The sequence below is a fragment of the Sorex araneus genome, chromosome 7 (genome assembly GCF_027595985.1).
Source record: "Sorex araneus isolate mSorAra2 chromosome 7, mSorAra2.pri, whole genome shotgun sequence".
NCBI lineage: Eukaryota > Metazoa > Chordata > Mammalia > Eulipotyphla > Soricidae > Sorex > Sorex araneus.
Genome location: NC_073308.1, coordinates 5,369,187 through 5,377,686, shown reverse-complemented (window position 1 = coordinate 5,377,686; position 8,500 = coordinate 5,369,187).

Here is an 8,500-nt window from a genome sequence, read left to right as displayed (position 1 = left end):
TAGTGACCACAGTCACTTAAGTGACTCGCTGATATGAAGTCAACTGGCTGCTCTACACTCAGATCGTTCTAACAGTCCCTGGGGACCAGCAACCAAAGCTGGAGCTCAGCGGAGCATGCACTCAGCCCTTGAGCCCTCTCCTACTGCAGAAGCATGGTTGGTTATGAGAAAACATGGAGTGAATTAAGTGGGATCTAATATAATATACATAACATATGTATTATGTGGGCTGCTCCAGCTAAATTTATAACAAGAAGCAAAATCTTCATTAGCCAAAAATTATGTAGAAGCTGGAGTGATAGTTTAGCGGGTAAGTCAACATGGGATTTAATTGGCTTCAAATATTATTCACTCCCAGGCATCTGCTTCCTCGACTTAAACCTCAGCTGCCCTTACTTCCTAGCACCCCCAAAAGCAGGGTCCCGACGAGGGACTGGATGGACCCAGGGCAAGCAGTGAGTTATGTGCTACCCTGGCATTGAGATGGGCCTGGCCAAAGTGCCTAATGCTTAACTATATGTTAAGAGCTTGGTCATGGACATGTCATGTCATGATCCAAAAGCAACGACTAGACTAGGACCTTGCTAGGGATAGGAAAGACTAATCTGGCCTGAGCACTGTAGTCTGAGTTCGAGGTGACCCCAGGAAAGCAATTCTATAAGCTTAATGCATCTCTTGCTATGTCCATACAAAATGATTAATATTATGGTTACTTATATGTTAGTTGGACAAGGAGAGTAGAAACACACCCATGGGATTCTGCCCTTGGGTGGATTCTCCTGCTGAAAGAGAATCTGTCCTAGAAGAAGCAGCCCCTTAGGGAAAGAACTTTACCCCTATTGATGGTGACCACACCTATGTGTAAGCCCTGGCCCCTGATGCTGGGTTATTTAAGGTGGCTGTAAGAGGGGACTCAGGGGAAGAAGCAGAGGGAGAGACGGGAGTGTAGAGAGAGGAGACTAGAATAAACTGCAACTGAGACCAACCAGCTTGGCTCTGTTCCTTCCTTTGCCTGCTCATCATCGCCATCAACTTCCCTGGGGTGGGGGAAGCGGCTGGAGACTACGGAATGCAGGTGGCATGAGAGACAGCGCTGCTGCCCTGTGCTCTGTGCCCTCGGTGTGATGCCCGTGTGGCCCTCTCCTCTCTTTTCTTTTTTGTGTGTTGACACATACATACACACACACATATATACTTTGAATATAAAGTGGACATATATATCCGAAGTGTAAATATAAATATATATGTATGCATATATGACCATGTATATTCCAAAGAAAATGATCAGTGTTCTTCAGAAAACAAAAAATATATGTTTTATATTATATACGTTACTGGTGCTGGCTCGAGCAAATCAATGAACAAAGGGATATTATATATATTGTATAAAATAATTGACTCATTATTGTAGGAAATATGCACTTTTCCTTATATATATTATATTTTTATATAGAAGCTGGAGTGACAGTTTAATATATATATAATGTATATATATATTATATTTTTAGTGTGTTGAATTATCCTTGCTGCTTCCCAAGGGAGCTTAAGGTTTATGGAGCCACTCCTACAACAGTGCAACTGAAGCACACCCAATTTCATCAGGCACTAATATTTCTATGTTGCTTTTCTCTTTCCTCTGTTATTTGTATGGTTTATTTAGCAATGCCCTTTTTGTATAGACACAGGAAGACAGTTGATGCTATGCTACTTAACATGGGAGTTGATTGGCTCCAAAATAATATTTACTCCTGGGCATCCATATTTACTTGACTTGAGCCTCAGTTGCCCTTAGTTCCTAGCACTCCAAGAGCAGGGTCCCGACCAGGGACTGATGAACCCAGGGCAAGCTGTGAGCTACCCTGGCATCAAAATGGGCCAGGCCAAGCACCATAATCATTAACTATAAGTTAAGAGCACGGGTCATGGACAAACTGTCATGACCCAAACAGAAGTAGCTTAATAAGGACTCTGCTAGGGCTAAGAAAGACCAATCTGGACTGAGGACTGTTGTCTGGAATATGTAGTGAGATGTCCCCAGGGAGAGCCAAACTTACAATATCTCTTACTGTGTTCATACAAAATGATATTGGTAGAAATATTATAAGAAGTAATTTTACTATGACTGCTTAAATGGATTAATAGCTGAGGAAAAGAGAAAGCAATACACCCTGGATGTAATGGCACCTTGAGCAGGGTCTCCTAGTAATCTTAAGTAATCTCCTTAGATGAGATTTTGTCCTTTGAATATAATGTGGGCATATACATCCAAAGTATATATATATGTATATATATGTATACATATATATGTATATATGACCATGCATATCCCAAAGAAAATGATCAGTATTCTTCAGAAAACAAAAAAAATATGTTTTAGATTATATACATTACTGGTGATACCTCGAGCAAATCAATGAACAATGGAATATTACACATATTATATACAATAATTGGCTCATATTATTGTGGCAAATATGCACGTTTCCATGTTTGTTATATTTTTATTGTGTTGGATTATCCTTGAGTTAATCTCTTGAAGGAGTGGCCTTACCTCTCTTTGTTGTTATGATAATGTTCACCCCCACCTTTGTTGTTGTTGTTGTTGTTGTTGTTGTTGTTGTTGTTGTTGTTTTGCTTTTTGGGTCACACCTGGTGATGCACAGGGTTACTCCTAGCTCTGCACTCAGGAATTACTCCTGGTGGTGCTCAGGGGACCATATGGGATGCTGGGAATTCAACCCAGGTTGGCCACATGCAAGGCAAGCACCCTACCTACTGTGCTACCGCTCCAGCCCCAACACCACCTTTGTATTCCCACCCTACCTAATTCCTATATGACTATGCTGTAAGGGGTAAGAAACAGAACTACACTGGTAGAGGGAACTAGGCTGGCAGAAGACTTGTGGAAGGTAGACTGGACTCTGGGAAGGAGATGCTAAGAGGGAGATGCTGAGAGGAAGATGAAGACTAGACGCAGAAGACTAGACCCTGAGGACTAGGTGGTGAGGATGAGAAGGTTGACTTTAGAGACTTTGATGTGTGAACAGAGACTAGGATGATGGAGCTCTGATGACTGGGACTATGGCCAAAACGATTACTAGCACTGTTCTGTAAAGGGAGAGATCAGACAACACCGTCCGTCACCCACCGTCTGTCTCCCGGTTCTTGGGGTGGTGGCTTTAGGCCAACAAAGGCTTGAGTCCTGTATGTCTAGTCTGTTCGGGCCCACCTTTTTTGAATTATTCAAAACTTATATTTTTGCATACAATACACTATGAACTATGCATTTCAGAGGTGTATTTTTTTATATATTCTGGAGAATATGTATCTATATATTGTGAAAAACATTGCTTTCATTGGCAGTTCAATTAAAGGCTGAGAACTTATGGAGGGCTGACAGAAGACTTCATTAGGGCAAGTGTGGTTCTTTTTGGTGAGTTTTTGGTTTGGGGGACTCACCAGGGGAGCTAATGAGCCGCTTCCAGCCCTGTGTAAGCCAGGGGCTCCCAAGGGGGAGCCACGTGGTGCCGGGGATCCAACTCCAGCAAAGCTTGTGCTCCAGCCTGTTGAGCTGCCATCCTGGCCCCAATGTTGCAATCACCAGTGGCAAACTGGGTGCTACTACCTCACCTTTAGGTGCTCTCCGAGCTCTAGTCTAGACTGTGTATGAATGTATGCATGCAAAATGGGTGCATGTTTCTGCATGAGCATATATGTGCATGTACGTGTGTGTGCCGTATGTGTGTGTGCATGTGTGTTTGTGTTTGTGTGTGTGTGTGTGTGTGTGTGAATGAGCACGTGCAGGCTTTGGCACTCAGTGGAGCTCCTTGAGTCTCTGGTCTTACTGACCATCATGAGTGGTCCCCAAGGACAAACCCAGGTGCTCCTCAATCCCAGTCCCTACCCACCAGGACCCCATTGGACTGTGAGGGTCCATCCCCAGGGCCCCTGAGCCTGGAGGCGACCAGTTGAAAATGGGGTGGAACTGAGGTGTGGGGTACACGGTGGGTGGGTCAGCCTTGGGATTGGGAGCAACTGTGGGGGGGGGGGGAGAACAGTGCACGCCCCTGATGGGGGCTTGAGGAAAGTGATCCAGGCTGGGCCACAGGAAAGGAGGAGGAGGGTGCCCGTCCCCTGGGCCACAGTGAGTGGCAGGGGCAGCCTGACAGGTGATGGGCACGAGCCAAAAATGATCGAGAGCCTTCTCTTTGCCAGGGAGCGACTGGCCACCTTTCTGGAGCTCCGGAGCCTCTTGTTTAAAGGAAGCCGGGGGCACGTGTGACTGCCGAGCACAGAGCCTGGGTGGCCCCTGACCATGGCGGAGTGTGGTCACAAACTAAAGGCAGAACTCAAACACGACAACGAGGGAACCAGGAAAGACTGCCAGATAGAACGGGTGTAACGGAGGTGCTCTGGCTGGAAGGGCCGCGCCCCAGCCTCTCCCTCCCCCAGCCCGCTGTGAGCCCAGGAATTGCCTTGATTCCCACTGCAGGGCTGCCCTAGCCTTGCTCACCCTCCAGAGCAGCTGTGGTTAAGCATTAGAATCCCCACTTAGCAGATGAGAAAACTGAGGCTCCCCCCGGGAAAATAGCTAGGCCAGCTCTCAGAGATGTGAGGGATGAAGCTGGCAGCAGCCCTGTCTGGATTCCCAGTCTGCAGTGGTTCATAGAGCCTGTTAGGCCCCCAAGGCTGCACTTCTAGAATCTTCCATGGCTGGGGCTGGCACAATAGTATGATGGATAGGGTGTTTGCCTTGCACATGGCCAACATAGGTTAGATCTCCAGCATCCCATCTAGTCCCCCCAAGACCATCAGCATTGAGTTCCGAGTGAGAGTCAGGAGTAACCCCTACGTATCATTGGGTGATGGCATTTAATTGATGACTTAATCACAATACAGGATTCTGGACACGTATGTGAGTATGTGAGTGTGTGAGTTGTATATGTAGGGTCTGAGTGTGAATGTGTGTGTGCATTAGAGTTTGTGTGAGTTTGTGAATGTGCATGCCAGCATGTATGTGTATATGTATTGTGTGGGAATATGTGTTAATATATATGTGAGTGTGGGTGTGAGTGTTTGCATGTGATGTGAGTCATATTGTGAGTGTAAGAGTGTGTGTATGTGTGTGGACATCTGTGTTATGTATATTGAGTGTGAGCATGTATATGAGTGTGAATGTGTGTACATCTGTTAGTGTGTACAGGTGTGAGTCCTGGGAGTATGTGTATTGTGTGTGTTTGTGTATGTGTGTGGGCCTCTGTGTGTTTCTTGTGTTAGCATGTATGTGAGTGTGTGAGTATGTGTCATTCAGAAGAGTACAGGCTCAGAGGATTGGCATACTCAGGGCCCTGGTTGGCTCCTTGCACCCAGACCACCCCCTGGGGACCCCTGGCCCCAGAGAGCTGAGCTCTCACTTCATGCTGGGTGGCCCCAGGGAGGGGCTCGGGGGAGGAGCTTGAACAAAGCCAGGATGGGTGTGCTGGGTAATGCCATGGGGTGGACTGGGGTCAGAACCTCAAGGGGGTCAGTGCTGGGGTTGAGGTGGTCTCTGAAGGAGGTGGGTGTGAGATCTGGCTGTGTAAGGCGGGAGTCCTCTGCTCGCCCCGACCCCTCACACCCAGTTCCCAGACCCCTCCTCCCTGACAGCCTGGGGCCTGCCCGCCCCTCTCTGCCTCTTCCCTCCTCTCCCTTTCCTCCCCTCCCCCCTAAAAACCAGAAAGGGTGGAGGGGTGAGCAAGGGCTGATTGCAAGGCCTTGGGAGCCCCTTCTCCCCAAGGGAGTGGCCATGGGGCCAAAGTACTGGGTGCAGGGCAGAGTGCCCTGGGCTCCTCTCACCCGCCCTGTCCATTTGTCCATTTCTCTCTCGGGATGCTCAGAATGGGCCAGGACAGCACCAGGGTGGTCCAGCACACCCAGGCCCAGACAGCGCACCCAGGCCGGGACAGCACCCAGCCCCTCAGCGCCAGTTCCCCAGTCTCAGAGAGCGGGGCCTGGCAGCACCCACTGGAGTGAGGAGCACCCACAGTGCTCCCAGGGCTGTGCCAGGCTCTCAGCCCCTCTCTGCTCGCCAAGTGCAGTGTTGAGAGCAAGTCAGAGACAGCACCCCGAGACTCAGCATCCCAGAGTGGGCAGGCTGGCCTAGCCACATGGAAGGGACCCTGACTAGCTCTGGGGGTCCCCCTCAACCCCAAGAGCCCACTGGAAACTGCTCCACTCCAGGCAGAAGGGTGGGGCCGTGGGAGCTTCCTGCCTCCTTCCCCCCTGCCCTCCTTCACACAGGCCAGTCCAGGCCCTTCAAGGTTATGGCTGTGTCAGGCACAGGGGCAGGCCCTGAGCAGGGCTCTGGGGAGGGGCAGAGCCTCCTGCCCTTCTCACCAAATGCACTCCCCAAGGGGCTCATCAGCGCCCCCACCAGTCAGCAGGAGACCACAGGCCCCAGCCACTAGCAGAAGATGCTTTTAGTGCCCCTCATCTGGCTGGGCCCTGTTCCCTCTGGACCCCACACCAAGGGCCATTAGCGGGGCAGTGGGCAGGTGGGTCTTCGCCCACCAACCAGCCGCCCTGGGTTCCCCCCAGAGCCAGAATCCCAGCAGGGCGGTGGGAGACACTCTGCCTGGGAGCCCCGCATAATGGCCCAGCCCTTCCCTGGGATGTGCCTGGGCAGCATGGCACCCCCTGCCCGTAGGATGGACCCTCCCGCAGGGCTGCTTGCAGCACAGCTCCCCCACCCCCGGGATGGGCCCTCCTGCAGGCTGTGGGCAAAAGTGGAGGGTGATTGAGCTCCTCTTCCCACCCCCACCCCAACACCCCCTGGCCTCCCGCTGTGCCCACTCTGAATGGCCCCCTCCCCTCTGCACAGCGCTGCCCGGGGACCTCCAGCATGGGGACATCTGTCAGGAGGGGCTCACACCCACTGCTGCTGGTCACCATGGCCCTCGTCTCCTCCTCAGGTAAGAAGGGTCCCTGCGCTGGGGAAGTTGGGGTGTTTGTGGAATCACCCGCCCCATGGCTAAGCATGTGGACTGCTGAAGCGGCTTCCTAAGCAGTTTTCCCACCCGTGGAGTCCCCGTACCGGGGGGTCAGGAGAGGACAGGAGATGAAAGAGGACTGAGCCACAGTGGGCAAGTGTGTATTCACAAGGCGGCTAGGGAACCCCGCGGCTCTCTCACCGCCGCCTGTGTTCAGTGGTCTCGAGTCAGTTCCCCTCCCTGGATGGCCAAGGCCATGGGCAGACAAAGGAGGAAACAAGGGCCAGGCTGGTTGATGGTCAGTTGCCGTTTCTTCCATTCTTCCCACGCGCCTGTTCCAGTCTCTCTAAGCTCCCGATTCTAGTCTCACACTGCCCCTCATTCTAGTCTCCTCCTGTCTCTTCCCTCATCTCTTCGTGCTCCCACTCACTCCTTGGTCTCTCTCTCTTCTCTCTCCAACTGCCCCCATTGGGGGTAGCCACTATACCCCCTCCAGTGGTAGCACAATCAGCATATGAAAAGCCCTTCTTCTGCTCAAGAGCAAAATACCACTTAGGGGTCTTTCTCCTCTCCTAGTCCAATAACTTAATTAACATCTTAATTGACATCTTAATTCTACTTCTTCATATTAGTTATTTTGTAAGGACACAGGAAGAGATACATTAAGCTTGTAGGGTGGCTCTCCTGGGGACATCTCGCTATAGAGCTCAGATTACAGTGCTCAGGCCAGATTCATCTTTCCTAAGACTAGCAGGGTGCTAATTCAGTTGTTACTTTTTGGATCATGAAAGAATTTGTCCATGAGCATGCTCTTCATTAAGTATCTTCTTTAAGTATTATTGAATTTTGGCCTGGCCAATTTTGATGCCAGGGTAGCTCACAGTTTGCCCCAGGTCCATCCAGTCCCTCGTCGGGATCCTGCTTTGGGGGTGCAAGGAAGTAAGGACAATTGAGGCTTAAGTTGAGAAAACAGATGGCCAGGAGGGAATATTATTCAGAGTCAATGAACTTCCAAGTGACAAAGCATAGCATTAGCTGTCTTCCTGTGTCTATACAAAAAGGACATTGCTCTGAAGTAACTATGCAAAGGACTTAAGAAGAGAAAAGCAATATTTACCAGTTAACAGTCTGATTATTAGATAAAGGTGATTGACCTATTGGGTAAGCAGAGCACAAAGAAAGGTTACAAAGAAAAACAGAGGAGTGGGAGCACTGTGATGGGAGTAACCCAATAACTCTAAGTTTCCTGTGGCAAGGCAGAAAGGATAAACCAGCTTGGCCACTGACACTGCATGGTCCCCTGAGCACTGCCAGGTGTGGCCCGGAAACAAACAAAAAACTTATTCTCTCCCCAGAGCCTTGCCAGGGTGTGTCTGTTGTACCCAACAACACAGATCCTTAGAGCCACATCCTGAGGACCTTGATATTGAGCCCTGGGGCTTGCGGAGACCACCAAGTGTCCCCTTGTAGGGCACAGAGAGAGACAGACGGATGGACAGAGACAGGCAGAGACTGAGAGAAGCAGAGAGAAG